This window comes from Semicossyphus pulcher, unplaced genomic scaffold (genome assembly GCF_022749685.1).
Source record: "Semicossyphus pulcher isolate SPU_LCO1_2020_fin unplaced genomic scaffold, fSemPul1.0.p SCAF_10, whole genome shotgun sequence".
NCBI lineage: Eukaryota > Metazoa > Chordata > Actinopteri > Labriformes > Labridae > Semicossyphus > Semicossyphus pulcher.
The window spans coordinates 5,029,011-5,047,576 of NW_027211604.1; the positions used below are offsets into that span (position 1 = coordinate 5,029,011).

The window sequence follows — 18,566 nt, forward strand, 5'->3', positions numbered from 1 at the left end:
GGCCACCTCCAGGACCCGGAGGCGTGCAGGTAAGACCGAGGCCGACCCCTCTCACCCCCCCCGACACAGTCTCTTTGAGACCCTCCCCTCTGGCAAGAGGCTGCGCTCCATCAGGACCAAAACTTCCCGACACAGGAACAGTTTCTTCCCCTCTGCTGCAACAAGGCAAAGTGCAAACGTACTTGGCAATAAACCTGATTCTGATTCCATATTTCTGCAAGTTTTGGACTTTAAAACTTCAGCAACAAGTTTGAAAGAATATGGTGAGCTAGCTTGGAGAGCTAGGGCGTTGGCTTGAGTACAAATCATCTAATGTATGGCAAAGAAAGAAGAAAAGTCAACATGAGAGGTTTAAAACTCGCAAACACATTTGCTAATGCTCCTGATACTTTAGATGTGAGTGGTGGAAATGGAAAAACAAGTGAACAATTTTTGTATTAGTCAGAGGATTCATCAGTGTGAATCATAAAGAGGACACTGTGGATTGTTACAGCTGTGTGTGCTTCCCTTTCGGTTGCGTCTTCCCAGCTCTCCCCGGGTGATTACTGAACGAGGTTCACCTGGTCGTAGACACTTAAAAGCCCCCGTCGTGGTATCTGAAGCGAGAAGCTTCTGGAGCGGGGACTGCCGTGGTGCTGCCGCTCAGATTGGGATTTTGTGTTGTTGTGGTCTAGTTGCTTCTGTTCGTCTTCAGTTAATGATTTGGTTGTTTAATCGTCATTTAATAAATCCCTTAGTTTTGACTTTTTTTAAGCTGTTTCATGCTAATTTGTTGGTTCAATTGTGGACAGTTGTTTGGCCTTAGGGTGGGGAACGTCCGGGATAGAACGCCCATGAGGTGTTTTGTGTATCGTGTGTGTGTAGTTTTAGTTTGGTAGCCATCTCATTTGTTTAAAAAAAAAGGTAAAGTAACTTAATTTATTAATTTAAACCCATTTTCCAAAAGATGGTGTGTAGCAGAGGTCTTATTAATGGCTCCCCCCGCCTGATTGAGTTCTGCATTCCATTATTGTGGATCTTTGCGTTTGTGTTCTCCCCAAATGAAACCGAGAAACCATCTTTTAATACGGCGCTCGACAACATTTGGTTCTCTTATTTACTTTTTATGACTCGGGGAACTTCTGGTGACCTTTCTTAATCACTCAGAGGGAAATCTCTGGTGGAACTAAGTCCACTGCAAACTGTATCTTACACTTGGCACTATCCATATCTTGGGCGGTGAAGCAGTCTTCCAGAACATCCAGTCGTTTTGATATAGTGCAATGAAAGTCCTCCGAGCCTTGTTAAAGTGGGATGTATTGGCATTCTAATAAAGAGAATATTTCTCTGAGTGTGAAATACGACGTGGGGCACCCTGCCTAATAGCGCTTTACTTCTGCTAAAGGTGTTCAGAGACTCCGGGTTTGCTCGGCTCCCCTTATTCCCATTGTCCTCTCGGGGAAAGTTGAGTGTTCTTTGGTTTCATTTATTTTAACAAGAAAAAACTACACGATATTAAATGTGCGATATGCTACCAGCCTGACTCAGATGGAAAATATGCAGCGGTTGGTTATTCAGACAGAATCACAGGATCTAATTTACCAATGCAGGACTCCGACAGATTCCAAGCTGGATGAGTGTTGACCAGCTTGACCAATGCATTGCCCACCACGGGTTACCGGTAATTAAAACCGTGTTGCATCACAAAATGATTGAAAAATAAAACTCCAGAGCAGAAACATGATGCAAGCTGCAAACGCTGACTGACTGTGCGGAGGGTCTCGTCTCGAAATAGCCCGGTGGGATAATTAGTGATGTGATTTATGAGTCGCCGAAGGTGTGAGATATACAGCAGCCGTGTAAACTGTCGCGGCATCCTCCTCAACTATTTATGATGAGTAGCACATCCAGCAAACGTCTGCATTGCACCAGGGTGACGACACCAGCGTATGTTCTCGCCCTGCTACACAGCATGACGGCATGGGAGAGAGGGCTAGCTTGTGTAGCGTAGCAGCTTCTATCAGTGCTGAAGCCCCCTGTTTGTTGCAGCATGCTTCCTGATGAAGATTAGAAGCAGCAGCTCGACACAAAGTACTGAGGAAGGGACTGTGTTTATGCCAGGAGCCTTGTGTCTGTCTGAATCCCAACAGCGATGGCAAGAATCCAGCCGGAGCAGCAGAGCACTACCCACTGCACCAGCTAACACACTGATAAGGGTCTTTCACCGAGGCCATCAAGTTTCTTCTTCACTCACTTCTGCTTCCGAGGGACGCTGGAGTTCATGTAATGGGTCACAGAACCATCCAGGGATCTTGAAGCGCTGCTGCAGCTCAGATAATTACACAGGCAGAAATGAGCTTTTGAAGTAGATAAAAGGAGCAGTGAGTTCTCTGATATGTTTGCTGCTGAATTTCTAAGTCGGCCCCATAAACTGTATCCCGGAATGAGTAATCTTATTATGGTGACAGTCATTTGAATTGATGCTGTTTGAGCTCAGATTTTTTTGGATTACTTGAGCTTGTGGCCCCTAGCGCAAACAAAGAGTGACACTTCTGCTGTGGTTCAACAATACTGATAAACTGATTATTTGCCAGGTGCAGAAGTCTGACAGGGGCGAGGAACACGAGCGGCCGGACGATCGGACAGGTTGTAAACAAACTGTCGGGCTTATTCAAAGAGGAAAAGGTGTGAGGCAGTGAAACTTTACCTGAACTTGTGTGGGCAAAATGTCAAAACAAGTCAGAGGTAGAAATGTCCTGTGGTTGCATAGCTGTTTGTGACTACTTCCACACTTCGACTCTTACTGGAAGTGTGACTTGATCTTGATCAAAAACACTTCGCAGCCTCCGACACACCACAGTCTGCAATGGTTCAGCAGTTTCACGTGACGGGAGTTCATGTGTGTCCGCTGGTAAATTTCCATTCCTTGTGCAATCCGCACATACCTCTCTGTCCTGACTTCCAAAGAGAATCGGTTTGAGGCGAGAGTTGCTGAGATAGCGAGTATGCACCCATATGACCAAGACGGGATGATAAACAGTGTTTCTATTGATGATCTAGGATAGCTGACATCCCACTGGGAATACTAATGCTCCCTGCCTGTGCCGTTCAGCAGAAAAACATTTCAATTCTCAGAAACTAATTTTATTTCCAACATATTGCCACCTTTACTCGCCTCCTCGACGTCAAAACATGCTCAGCACCTGAACGAAAGGGGAATGCTGATTCAACTCAGATTGTTTACGACTTCCAAAGGCCTGGTTTCTATTAAAGTTGATATCTCCGCTAAGCAACGACATGTAAGACAACAGATCCCACTTGTTTCTTGAATATTGGGGCTATGGTTATAAAGGATTACAAATGACAAGCGGGGCCTTCCCGAGGCACCCGGCCTGGCTGCGGAGGGTGGGTGTGATGTGGGTGTCAACTCGACATTCCTAAAGCAAACACAAGCATCACCCGGGTGAATCTACAGTACATCTCTGCTTTCCATCCCCTGCTGGGCCTCTCCTCCATAAAAATGAGACAACTGCCTCCATGACAGACCGGGAGAGGAACACAAGTAGCTTCCTGTCGTGACGAGGGCGTGTTATTCACCCTTGGATGCTGTCAAACAACAGCCGAGTTTATCACTTCCTCCCAGGGTCCTCTTGGGCCACCTCATACGGTTTTTACTGAATGGGTTTCCACACTAAATTCTCAAATAAAAATACTGCATGAACTTTATATTTCATGCAGCAACAACATGAGATCACATTGAAGTGTAAGCGAAAGACACAAGGGCAGGGAGAAGGATGAGCGCTTTGTGAAAATAAACTCATTAGCAGACATAATGATAATCTGTGATCACTGTGCTCCCGGCTCGGCCTCAGGCTTGCATATTAAGTGATTATCACAGCCTGGAAACCTGAACCCGAGGGAAAACATTTAATATACATTGTAACAGGGCTCCATTCATTAAAACGCCTCACTCGCGGGGGGGTTAACATTTTACCCAGTGTCAATAGCGGTTGGAAAATGAGCAATTCAGGAGAGAGAAACCAAACGCTGTGCGGGAGTTAGAGTGACAAATCAATTCTCACACGAGAAGCCCGACATGTGACGTCAACAGCAAGTCTTCCTGCTCTCTGAATGCTGACAACTAAAATTGCACATTTCATAGCTCTCTTCTTCATCTCTGGAAGTTAAGGCTGACTTAATACAGTTTTACATAACCATGAAGTTTGGTTCATGATGCAAAAAGTGTCACAATCATCCGGCTAATATGTCCATCAAAATCTAAAGACTGTAAAGAGATGGTTTCGGCTTCTTTTTCGTTCATGCAGAGTCGGGCCGGGCGATCTGACAGTATATCGTTAAACAATATGAAAATGTCTGTCGGATGTGTTTTTCTCTATCGTGATGTCACAAAACCAGCGGCTGGACTGCTTTACCGCAAGTCTTACGCTTTACGTTCTAATCCTGGTACGTGGGAGTGAACCTGGAGCGAACCACAGAGGGACTGTTTATGAACATGGACATGAACCGGGACGCTGGTTTGGCTCAGTAGAGCAAGCGCCCCATGTATAGAGACTACAGTCGCCGACGCACTGATCGCGGGTTCCACTGCCGGGCTGCCGGTCATTTGGTGCTCTACTCCCTATGTGTCCTGTCTCTCTTCGGCTGTCCTGTAGATAAAGGCAAAAGCCCCAAAAAATAACCTTGAAAAAAAACAAATTGTGCAGAAAAGGACCCCAGCGAAAACGTAAACTCAGTACTTTTTATTTGTCGAGTCATTAATTCACAGGATTATCCAAAAACGGCTTTGCCATGTGATTATTACAAACAGACTAATTATTTGTTTAATTATCAGAAAACACGATGTATCGTGATTTATATCGTTATCGAGATGTGAAAATTCCGATATCGTGATATAGGATTTTGGCCTTAATGCAGAGGATGATTTATTTTTTCATTACGGACACAATGCAAGCTTCCGATGTCTGCCACGGATAGGAAAGGTTTGCACACAAAATATCTGATTGATTCACTGTCGCTCTGCTGTTGAATTAATGCTCCCAAGTAGGGCTGAACAATAAGTCGCATTGTCATCATCATCATCACGATATTAACATGCCCAATAAATGCATCGCAAAGGACTGCTTCATCAAAGTCATGCACCATGCATTCACACTCGGTATGGCGACATTTGACCTTTCACATGGAACCATGGATACGCTGATCAGTCTGTCACTCAGACAAAGCATTCACACCATTTGACCAATCAGATGAAGCCCCAGCTAGCCTCAGATACATTGGTAGCTAGACATTCTTTAAGTTATAGCTAATTTTCGCTGTTAAATATCACAAGTAATATCCTTACCACAAAATAGCACAATGTTATTGCATAAAAGGTCATATCATGCAGGCCTACTCCCACGTCCTCTTAATGTGAATCCATGAGTCCATTGCGTATCATCTAACAAAACACATCTTCTTTGTTGTGGTAGCATCCGACATTGTAATATTCTTGGAGTTAGAAACTGTCTAGCCTCTGGTAACCGCTAGCAACAGTTTAGTTTTTGAAAACAATTGTTCATTGTTAGAAGCGTCTGGTTTTATTGTATAGCCGAGAACAGAGGACAGAACAGAGGTTTATTTCTACTCTGCTGTCAAACTGAAACAATATTTGACATATTTCCGGCTGTTCCATTTCCCACCGTCCAAAACAAATTGAATACAAAGGAGGACAGAGTCGATGCCGAGTGCATGTCCGAGTTGTTTATTTGCTTGTCCATGTGCTCGTTTGAGAGGTGAGAGGAGGGGAATATTTCACGACATCTGTTTGTCCAAATCAGCCAAATACTCCGCAAACTAGAAAAGTCATGGAGAAATGGAAAAATTATTGATTGGCAGGGAAAAAAAATGGTAGCACAGATGATGGAGCCGCGCTGACTGTCTCTGCCTGTTTATTGAGCAGAAAATGTTAGTCGGTAACCTCGACTGAAGACGGGAGCAGAGTAATTCTAAATCTCTGTTGTCTTTTGGTTGTTCTTTGTCCACAGCAGTGTACCTCATCTCTCCCGCCCCTTGTTTTGCTGAGAGCACTATTTAATCTTCTCCGTATCATCCATATTTATCAGCAAAATAGCCCCATATTTTTCTGAAAACCATTTCATCCCGTGCATGCTGAAGGGATAACTCTCCTCGGCTAACATCTTTCTTATTAAGGCAATTGTAAAGGGATGAGCTATGGCCGGAGGTGAAATGCATGGTGGATGACGAACAAAAGTGACAAGTAAACAACAAATAAATTACAGTTTAAGGAAGGGTGCTGCCATCAAGGACAAAGTGAGGCCGGGGGTAACACAATCAGTCATTGACTATGTAATATATCTCTGGTGTGATGTTGTCAAGGCAATATGTTGTAATTCAAACACAGCACTTTGAGCAAGCAACACAAGGGCCAGAGGAGTGATGAGCTACACACATCTTATTTTGCATCGTAAGTGTAAGCTGCTCTTTTCTGGGAGGGAAATATAGAACATGACAGAAGAGAACAGGCATGTTCAATCGGATTTAAATGATAGCCTCGACATTTTCCGCCCCAGGGAGCTTATTAAAATATTGGTTCACATCATTTATCATTGTGCATTACATAAATTTCATGATAGCTCGGGATGTCAGTGCCCAGCGTCTTCGTACAGCTCCTCACAACTCCGTCTTTTATTCTTTAAAACGAGGATACGTTTTCACTTCAATGAAAGGAAGCCAACATGAAGTCAGATATCTTTTCTGCTACAATGAGAAGTCAGGAGGGAAACCAGCATCCTAAGTGCACACTGTTCTACAAATTCAGACCTTTTATGAAGCAATATTTTATATTCGAGGCAGGAAGGGTCTGCTATAGCTGTAGTCAATAAAAAGTAGTGATAGGCAGCAGATTTATTGGGTCGACAAGTTTTTCTGGCTGAAAAGAAATTGTTGCTGCAAAAGCGATGCAATATACCCAACTCAGTGTTTCCGCTAGGACTTTTTTGCAACACACTTGCACCTCTGCTCTTAGTTAATCGATCGATCGATCGTTACTAAATGACATCTGCATAAGCTTCATAAACAGCGACAATCAATGCCTTCACAGCAGCGACATACGGAGATACACAGTATGATTGTTTACATGGCGTAACAGAACTGCATGTGATTGTGTGCGGACAGAGAGCGTCCGATGTCGTACCCTCTTTTGCCGTTAGAACACGGTGTGAGGAGTAAACTGGTCCCGCTGTTGTTTATTTGGTTGCCACGACTTCATGTGTGATTGACGTCCTGTGACTCCCGTCACTGTTTCAATGTATGTAGCGGACACACTGCTTACTGGATCTTAGTGGGGACAAATTGATTACCCTGGCGACCGGAGGATAGATGTCTTCTAAGCTAACATATGCACACCCTCTGATATAATGATAATAATAATAATAATAATAATAATACTTTTCACCTAATCCAACCAGTCTGTACCAGCCCTGTAGTCTTGTCAGGGTAAAATAAGCACGCTCTGAATGAAGAGCCTGAGGTGGCGATACGAAAGCAGGAGAGAGATGGCAAAAGTTTCTGGAGCTTTTTCTGTTCTGGCCCTTTTCCAAACTCTCTCCTCATTTGCAACTCATTAGGTTTTTGCATATTTATTGTAGAAGACCAGGGGCACATGATTCAGACTCAGATGAACTGCGGGGAGTTTAACTCCTAACATACTCTGACAGGTTTGTTTGATTGACAAACACACAGCGGGCAGGTAGTGACCAAGAACCAGCATCCAGATGAACATGTGGATTCTACGCCTGCAGCTGCAAAGAAGTAGTATTATGTTGACGATGAACGGAACATATGGAAGTGTTGAATATATGCATTGGTTGTGTTTAGCTGCTGGGCTAACAAACGGAATGTTAGTATTAAAGATGTGTGCCTCCAATAATGTGCAAATAGATACTCCTGGAGGCGTATCTTTACCTCTGTTCCCCCCTAAAGAGACGTGAGGCCACATACTTAAAGAGGAAAAGGTTTCCTTGACTGTTTCATAACGTTAAAAATGCTACGTAACATTAAACTCCACTGGAATAGAAGCAATATGTCCCGCTGTGATGTGATGCCTCTTTGCCAACAGAAGAGTTTTTTTTGTTCTTTGTTTTACTGAATTTAAAGTGAGTTTTGTTAGGGAGCCACCTCATGTGCACTTATCCAGCCAGCCAGAAGCCGCTGTTATTAATGACTCAGATGGCTCTTCATACAGGTTTCACTTATGCAAATGCACATAGCAGACCGATGAGAGCACTCGCTCTGGCTGAAAAGTTTGACCACTTGCGGTTACCACGTGGAGTCCTCAGATTTCCAGAGTGCACTCATTTTTCCTCTCTGGCTGGAAAAGCCGACACAGCATAAAGAAGGGAAGGGGAAATTCTAAGTGAGGATGAGGTATTCCAGATGTAATTTCTCCTATACTTCTTCTACAGCCTCAGAGATTACTGCTTGAATACAAGTTTTAGCCCTTCATTACAAGTGCTGCTTGCACATAAACTTTCAAAATTCAATATCTGTGCAAAAGCAAACCTTAATAAGCCGTTCAAAATGACAATGCTGTCTGGTTTCTGTGCCACAGAGCTCTTCAAAGTTTCCTCAAAAACGCCTTGGGTCGAAGCAAGAGGACAAGAAAATACAGCAGAGTTTCCCTGAGTGTTTTCCTAATTTCCTGAGAACTCAATTCGAACTCAGTCTGACAATATTTTGACTGGAACCAAAAGAGATGTTTTGGGGCATGAAAGATTTATTTGTCTTTGTAGCAGGAGAGAGGAGATGAAGTTCATGTAAAACTCAAACAGAAAAATCGATGAACTGAGGGAGAGGAGCGACTGAACTTTGGTTACTATCTTGCGTATTCCATGCAAGACAAGACCACGCTAATTACACGGATATCTTTTTAGGCTGAGCAGAGTGTAACCCCTGAGGTAGCAAATCAGGAACTGTATCCCTGAAAATGGATGACTTACTTCGCAGTTTTAATATGCGATGTTGTATAGGCCTACTTTTATAAGCCTGAATCAAGCTGTGGGTCTGCCCGGAGAACAGTGTGAGAAAGTGTTGAGTCAGCACGGTTACTTCAACACCCCTAATGAATTGAATCTTTACAGTGAAATACTGTGCCTCCTAATCAGCAGTGACTAAGCACTTTGTCCAGAGGGAGCGGTCCTTAGCCTCCCTTTTTTCCTTTTGGCACCCTTTGATATCTGAATCAGCGACTGCCTGTGAGTCTGCAACTACAGTTACTCATGTCAACTTGCAGGGTTTTTTTCCCCCTGGTATTTCTCTCTGCCATGTGGGGCCACAAGCGTGCAGAGCTGGCAAAATGCAGCTGTTGGTTTCCATCCTGGAATCAGCTCGGAGGAGCCGTCGTGGAGGAGCCGTCGTGGAGGGAAAATTGGTAATGTGAGACTTGCAGATGTCATACCCCATCACTCCCAAATACCTCGATTTCATTCTGTGGACGTCCCCACTGAGCATGGTTCTCCATTTGTATTTGATCCAGTGCTCGTGGTTTTGCAATACTTCCCCAGTAAGCAATCATTTCAAAGAAAAGATATCGAAGCAGCTGGGGTAGCAGTTTGGTGAAAAACGGGTGACATTGGACTTAGAGCTGCATTCTACTGTCATAACAAGCAGTCACAAAAAATCTTCTTAAGTGCAATTTTCTTCGTAACTTTAGTATTAAGAAAAAAGTTACGAAAATTTGATTTTCCTGAAAAAAGTTCTTCTGTTCATTTCTCTAACTTTCTTCTTATTTTTCTTCATAAGAACCAACTTAAGAACACATGAGATTCTTGAAAGCAAAGTTTCTTTAACTTTAAGAGGACCCTACGTATATTAAAATCGTGACAATGAAAGGGTCAGCCTGTACATTCATTCATTAAACATATTGTAGACGATCAATTCACTGAATTTCAGTTGTACTACCTTCACTTATAATAGTTAGCATTTAGTTACATTTATTTAGAATGTGAGCATGTCACAATTGTTTTTGGTGTACGTCTCATATCTACTAAAGTAAAGCTAGCAAATGTCACAGTTAACATTGAAAGGGCCTTTAACCAATGTTGGAATATGTTCCTGTACTTGAAGGTACCTATTTGATTAAATCAATGAACTACAGTTCATACAAGGTTTTTTTTTTTTTATATTATGAATCAACAGACGGATAAATATTGTTATTATTATTATTGTTATAATTTGTAATATATTGTTGACACCCATGCTTTTGGGTCCTTTATAGTCAATAATGACAGGCGAGGCCTAATTTACATACATAGCTTATGTCATCTAAGAAGTTTGTAAGTAAGAAAATTAAGAAGTTTGGACAAAATAAGACTGTTTTAAAGAAAATAAGAGTGAATTGCACTTAAAAACATTCTTAAGAACTTCCTCATTTTGTTCTTACAAATCTTTTATAAAAGTTTTATCTTGTGAATCCGGCCCCCGGTCCTTTTATTTCATAACTAAGTGGTCATAAATCAGCTTGGTTAAAAGGCTGGTCTTCAGAGTGGATGACCTCCTTGATCTCTCCCCATCAGTCCTTAGTTAATGACTAACAACATTCCAGTTTGGGCCTGGTGTCCATTTGTAGCTCATAGCTGCTTCCAGTAAGTGTTCAGTCTTACACTCAGGGTCCACAACTGTCAAAGTTTATAATTATAATGGTGAACAGCAGTTCAGATTTGACTCTTCATAGCTGCAGCAGTGAAAAACAAGGCTTCCTGAAAGTGAGTATATTAAACCTGAGTTGAGACACTGACCCAAGATAAACAGAGAATAAGAGACCCCGGAATCTTGAGGGGCACCAGATATTGCAAATAAACACCCCTCACTTGGACTGCATGTGTTCGGAGCAGCAGGAAACAAAGACGATCCAACCCACTTTGAAAAATAAATGGTGCTGGGAAATATACACAACACACACGCACACACACACCTAGGTACTTCTCCCAGCCAATGAGAGCTCTCCCCTGTCTTTGGGATTAGAGTCCACTCACATCACCGGCTGAATTTAAGGAGCTTGCCCCCTCAGATTTCACGAACCGTTTGTTTCTAATTAAGGGGATGTGTTTTTATAATTTGAGGGCATTGAGGCAACAGACGTCTGGAGAAGAAAGGAATCTTCCAGAACTGTATTTTAACAGATGGTTGCATTAACTTGGTATTTTCATCTGCTGCAGCAGTGGTTGCCAAAGTGGGGCCCGGGGAGCTCTGGTGGTCTTTGACACAGTTCCAATGAGTCCAAAACAACATTACAATTAGTTAAATATTTACTGAATCCCTTTTAACCCACCATGTTCAGACTTCTTGGGGGTAGGGCATTGCTGAACCCCACAGTATGTTCTTTGATCAAACCACTAGAGGCACCAAAGTTATAACAAACTCTGCCGATATTGACAATTAAAAACAGACTACTGTGGCTTTTTTCACATACCTAGAACACATCTCTGTAACTCATAACTGTAACAAAACCTCCACCAAAGGAGGCTGTGATGTCTGAATCTCATCTCAGCAGGGGTCTTTCATGTGAACACTCCGAGAGTACAGTGTGACTAAAACATTAGAAGAAGCCCCGGAGACGGAAAGAGAACAGGGAACATGGCGCTCCTTTTCGCACCGGATCGCTGAAAAGTAGCTTGGTTGAACTGGTGGGCCCCCGTTTGTGCTCATTTCAGCGACAAACTTTAATTGAGACCGGGGGAGGAGGGGGGGGGGGGACTAAGGGGGAGATAACCACGAACAGAGGGTGTGTGCATTCGCAGATTGCACTGGTGAATCCAGTCTGTGCGCTCTCCTCTTTTTTTCTTCCCAGGACGGCTCATCAAGCCAACATTAGAGGCTGATTTTTTCCCATTGTCAGCAAATGCCAGCATGCATTTGCATCAGCACACTGCCTCTGAAAAGACACACAGACTTCTTCAGTGCCACCATGTAGCAGTATCCTGGGATTGGGAAATTAAGCGCTGCTTCTATAAATGGATCCTCATCCCTCACACACCAAAGGCACTAATTAAGCAATGCTTTGGAAATCTTAATATCATCTTCTTAAGTATAGAATTGGCACTCAGTGCACATTTGTAAGTATATGCTTTTAATGCACCACAGTACTTAAAGAGCAGAATATATTTGTGAGGCTGTTGATCAATACCAACCATACTGAAACCACAGAGACGTCATATTCAGTTCACTTGACATACAGAGATAGACAGTAGCAGAGTCCAACATAAGAGACACAATGTCCAGTGTTGTGACCAAGTCATCTTTGGTCCAAGTCTCATGCAAGTCTCGAGTCATTTTTTCTTGGGCAAGTCAAGTCAAGTCGAGTCCTTAGTTAAGGCAAGTCAAGTCCCAAGTCAAGTCACTTTTTTACCACCCAAGATCCAGCCCTCTTACCTGTAGTATCCGGTCTTTATAAAGAGAAAAGACAAGGTGTTAGTAGCTCGTCTGATAATGATTTTATTGGCCAATTTATATAACCTGTTCAAAAAGTCTGACAGTGAATTGTATCTGTGTTATCTTGGCACAGACGCAGCCATGATGATGGTCTGCTCTGAGACAAGATTGAGTAGTAACGAGGACGACTGATGAGGGTTCTCTTTGGGGGCTTTGATGTTGCGTGTTGCCATAGCGAGGAGTTTGACTGACAGCATCCAATCATGACAATCACATACAGGGAGCTTTTTGAGTCGTCCAATTATGATTCCCAGTTTGCACTGCGTACATACTTGATAGTTAGACAGAAACTTGACAACACTGAATTTTATCATTTTATATTTTACAGCTAACATCCAAACTAATGAACACACGCAAGTCAACTGAGTCATCATGCCTCAAGTCAAGTCAAGTCTCAAGTCATTGCCTCACCAAGGGTTTGAACTGAAGACAGATCATTGTGTGTCATGCATCAGAAGATCAAGCATTAGCAGCTGCACATAGAACATGATCTTTTGAGACCTTCTGATCCTTCACAAGGGAACTACAGGAAGTATGAAATCCCTGATAAACTCGACAACAAAGGGTTAACATAACAAACTTCCCTCAGCAGGTTCTTTGGCCAAATGTAACGTTCTATTGTACATCTTTATGCACTTCATCGCAATTAAGGCAGTTTCATGGACAGTTATCCCAAAGCTCACAACAGGTAGCCTGCAAGAGGCAGAGAACAACAACATCCTGATTACTTTCAAAGTGGCTCTGATTTACCAAAAGACAAAAAGGGATTCAAATGTGTTCCCATAATTGTGACAAAGCATCGCATAATTTAAGATTAAGAGCTCACATTTGCAATAAAAGAGCTCATGATTACTAAAAAAAAAGTTGTCAGACAAGACATAATTATGGGAAAGTGTCCCTTTCCACCCGGGGGGGGGGGGGGGGGGGACTGCAATGGGCTTACATAGACACCACAAGAAAATAATATGCAAGATAAAAAGGCATAAAAAAGAGAAAGCATGAAGTTTTTATCGTGTCGTGGTGAATTGCTATTCACACTGCTGGAAACAAGCATTTCATTCCGTTTGCTGGAAGGGAAGAAATGGAGGAAGGATATTGCTCCCTTTGCTTCTCATAAATCAGAAACAATATTCACTTTGGCGGCCATCTTTCATGTGGGTACCCCCCCTCGATTCACTGGGAGACGGCATCTGGAAGCAAATACAGCCTCAAAATGCAGTATGGACTTAGAAGTTATGATGAATTTATAAACTCCGCCGTACACAAACGCATTAGTGGAGTCGACCGGCTCGTCTCATGTTGGATCCAACAGCGTGATATTGTGTTTCTTATTCAAAGCGATGCAGCCAGGCTCGGAGTCTTTGGGTTATTTATTGGACGTTTTTGAACTTTTAGGGAACTGGACAAACTAAAGAAAAATACTAATAATTCAACAAAGAAAAGCTTTTTAATGTATCTGTCATCGCTTGTCTTGTTGTCTCTGTCTTTTATGTTCTTTCAATGGATGTATCGCGATTAAACAACAAGCGTTTTTCTTTGAATATTTGATGCTAAGTTTTGTGTAAAAGAAATAAGACAGTGAGTACACATTTCAACACATATTGGGTAAAACTTGCTATTAAAGTGTAGTTGCATGATCTTTGTCTTAAATTTACCACCAACTACCAGGCATTTGAAGACCTTGAGATGTTCCACCTCTTTGTAACTACAGGTTAATGTAGTACCACTCCATCAGAAGCACTAAGAACACTGACTATTTGACTTTCTAATTCATGAGGCACCTTCCCAGTTATTCAAATGCACTTTTTCTGGAGGGAATCTGACGCTTTTACAAGGCCGACATGCAAATAGGGATGCCCTTGACTCGGTACTTGTTAATGCACAACATCTTGAACAACTGAGAAGTTTTAAAGACAGATAGTTCTACATGTGCGGCCTTTTCTGAAAATGTAAAAGCAGGTCTCTGTGTGGAGGTTATGCATGAATAAGAACCAGGATTCAAAGCTCTGTTAACAACATTCACAGCTCCAGCACTCGCACTGTTAACTTTAGCAGTCCACCTGAGGGACTAGTTCTTCCATAAAACCTGCAGCACAGCAGCCTCAAGCAACCTGCAGGTCTGTTTTGCCCGTGGCGTGATAACAGGCAGCAGCAGAAAAATACATATTATATCATGCAGAGCACTCTTGACCTTTATTAACTGCTTTACAGTGTTGGATACCCACGCAAACAGCTTGATTTGCAGAGCGAGCTCGTGAGAGGAGAAGGTGTTAACAGGGTTATCATTCATCAACTAAAACAATTAATGTCTCTAATTTTCCTGCCACAAAATGCTAAATTGCATCCGCATCATTTATCAGCTCCTTTATGAATGTTGAGGAAAACAGAGTCATTAGCTGATTCTTGTTTTCTTTAAATAGAATTTAGTCGACATGCATTTTTGTTTCCTTGGAGTGAGACTCAATAGAAAACTCTGTTAAGAATCCTACAAAGAGTGAAGGGAAGATAAGGGCAAAGGCAGTTAAGCAGCTCTTTGAGGCTGCTCTTTCTGATGGCAGGAAAACACAAGGAAACATTACTGCCTCGTAAAAAAAAATATAGTATATAAGAAGCAATTAAATAAAGACATTGTGGCATGGAAATCTATTTTCTTTGCAGACGACACATGGATTTTTCTTGATTAAGATACCGCCTCAAGCAATCGGTGATGAATCACAACTAGATAACACGTTTCTTTAAGACAAATACATTCAGCAGGACACATCTTTAATCTCCAGTGTCTCATGGGAGAACTCGCCAGCAAACTCCGAGCAAATAACGCACAGCACAACAATCTGGACGCAGGCCTTCTGTGCAGAGCTGATAACATCCATGACAAAGACGCTTTACATGCTGAAGGTTTCAGCTACATCTTTATTAGACCCCAATGGGCAGGATTAAAGTGCTGTCGTCGGATCCCTCTGTGGCTCAGCAAAGCTGATAAAAGAACAGACCAAATAAATAACTTCTAATATGATCGCCTCAAAGTTGCCTGTAGACACAGCTGTCAAAGTTTTCCTGCTGTCCAAGAGGACCAAGTATCAGCTTTTTTCTCTCTACTGGGGAGAAATCAATCTAAAGCTCTTAGTGGGCATCAAACATATGTACTCACTGTCAAATGTTCTGCTGCTCTCCGCCTGGGGGCCTTGAAAGAAAGTGCCAGTCTTTGTGTGGTTCCGTTTTGAAGCTTGGTGGGGAGGGTGAAAAAAGATTTTTGGGCCCGCTGCCATTATAAAACTTGTGAGAGGTGGATCAGTCTGTGGTTACACAATTGTCCGGTTTGATAACAGTACACTGTTATTATGTGCCTCTTAAATATTCATGTAAAGATAGAACAGAGCTGAAGTGCCGGCCCTGTGGAGGATCCCAGAAATAGAAAACCCTCTTAAGGACAAAAAACAAAACGGTGCCTGTTGTCTATCATTCCCATAATGCATCACTTTGCTACTTCACTGGTGCGTCCTCCTTTTTTCAGACGTGAGGAGTGATGTGCACCACTTCTATCCTCAAAAGGTTCACTGCCTCCTCCCTCCCTCGGGCAGTGTATCACATTACTAATCAGATTATCTCCACTGTTCAAGAAACTCGCCACCCCCTGAAACTGCTCATTGAACAGGCTGGATAACACAGGTTGGCGTTCTCTCCTTTTGACCACATGACAAGTCCTCCGCTTTATGAAGCTGTAGATGGATGGGGAATGGCAAATCGCTCGAAAAACCCTGTTATCCAGCTCTGTATTCGTATTGTGTACCAAATCCAGGTGCCTTATTAAGAGTCTGATTTGCACCTCTGCGCCAAAGAACAGCTTCTGATTGAGATGAAAAAGTCAAATAGCTGAGATGACTAATCGCTAACAATGGATCAGGGGCTGGGATTTGTGTAACAATGCAGGCAAATTGTAACAGCATGTTCTAAATGCCACAATCCACGACTAGTTCTCAAAAAACCACGCGAGTACTTTCTTTTATTGATTCTTCAAATCTTCCAATTTGAGGTATCGATTCAACAGATCTTCCAGTATTACATTAGAGCGATTTGAGAGAATCTGAACAATGAAAAGAGGGCTTAAGATGCTGGTACAAACTGTCAGAAAAACACCTACCAAACTATTCCTAAAGCTGACAATGCAGAGAGGACCGGGCACACTGTTCGGGACATTTTGAGCCGGAGTGCTGGTCGCACTTTTTGGTTCAGCAGTTCCTTCTCCGCCTCCTATATTATTCATCAGGAGACGCATCTAACATGTACTGTACCAAGTCATTCTCACTTGTCATTGTGAGCATTGCAGCGGCTGCCAGAATAATTTTAAGTCTGTATAACAGGAACGCTCCAGATATGAAGGAAAGGTTGATGCAACAGTAGAAATCACCCTGCGAGCTGCTTGGGGGGTTTAAATTGTGGTCTGAGCGTCTCTGTGGAATTGTTTTTAGATTTATATCAACACTGCAAATGGGCCGGCTTATTTCTCAGTCACGGTTGTTACCTCTTGTGTATTTGGTTACTCCTCTCCCTGGAAACAATCTTTACTTAATGTATCGCATATATATGTCCTCCAAGGGAACACGAAAGCATGTTCTGGTGCTTGTAGCGTCCCTTCTTAAAACAAAAAAAACTGTTGTTTAGTTCTGTATTTAATATATTCTGTGTTCTTGTCTTGATTTATCTTGTTTAGTTCTGTAATTGATTTGTGTTTCATTCTGCTGTCACAGTCCTGAGTTTGGTTGGTTGTGTTTCCTGTTTTATTTTGTAGTTCTTGCCGCATGTATGTCTCGTCTTGTTTTACTTCCTGCCTTTGTGTGTTTTCCCGCCTGTTGGATCGTGTGCCCTGCCCTTGTTGTTTTCACCTGCTCCCTTGAGTCTTAGTCTCACCTGTGCCCGATTAGTCTCACCTCCCCAGTGTATTTAGTGTTTGGCTGTGTTCAAAATGCCGTACTACATACTACCTGCTATATACTGCACACTGCGTTCAGCAGTAGTATGTAGTATGGAGGAGCTTTTCAAATTCATTTTGCAGGATGCTACGTCAGGCGGAAGTGAACAATATACGCAGCTTCTTTAGCTATAGCGCCCCCTTCTGCTGGAATCCTGCTCCTGTCCGTCACTTCATCTGCCGCTGTGACGTTCCAGCGCTTTGCATTGTGGGATACAGTAGGCGAGGTAGACTGGTCCGATGCATACTGGAGATTTTCTCCAAATCTGGGCATTTTTGGCATACTGCACATTTTGCTTTTGTTTACTGCATACTACAATTTAGCCAAATCAGTGCGTGCTGCCAGTATGGTATGGCATTTCGAACACAGCACCTTCTGATTTATTTGGATTACTTATTGCCTGTTTTGTTTGACCTTTTTGCCATTTGATTCTGTTTGCCTGCCCCTCTTGGACCCCCCGATCAGTAAGCCTTTTGTTTTAACACAGATCATCTTATATCAGTCTGCATCTGGGTCCTCAACCTTTTGTTTAACTCGAAACCCTGACAAAAACACAATGAACTGTTAATTAAATGTACCTGTATGATAAGTCACTAGCATAGCTCTTAACGGTTATACAACAGTTATTTTTAATCAGTGTTTTTAAGTCTGGAATTGTGTAGAAATAATGCTCGTCCCTCTTCAGTCTTTCTGCCTAAAACCATTTTAAACAATCATGAAGCACGCCGCATCAAAAGGTACTCCATCAAAAGCTATCTCTCAAATCATGAGACAATGTTTGCACAATGTTGCACACGAGAATCGAGATTATTGTTGGAGAGGAAAGAAATCTTCACCAGTTATTATTCTTCCAGCAGCTGAGACGTGCAACAGTGAGGATGTTTGAGGCTTTCTTTGTGCACAGCAAACACACGAAACCTCATTTTGATGAAGATTTTACAGATTGTTTGAGTGACATCTTCAAACTCCATCAAGATTCTTTGATTGTGTTCATGCTTTCCTGCAGATTTGCTGTGTACAGTTAATTAAACCAGAAAGACAGCTGGGCTAAAGCAAATGTTTTCTGTCTGAGCTTTGTGATGCACCGGTTATTCATCCCTCAGACTTTTT

The 18,566-nt window shown here is 42.4% G+C and overlaps 1 protein-coding gene across 1 annotated transcript in view; it reads right to left on the minus strand.

Annotated features, from left to right (window-relative positions):
• The window catches only part of LOC138605581 (neural cell adhesion molecule 1-like), a 296,228-nt gene that overhangs the window by 170,414 nt on the left and 107,248 nt on the right, over positions 1-18,566 (minus strand). The gene's annotated exons all lie outside the window — the stretch shown is intronic.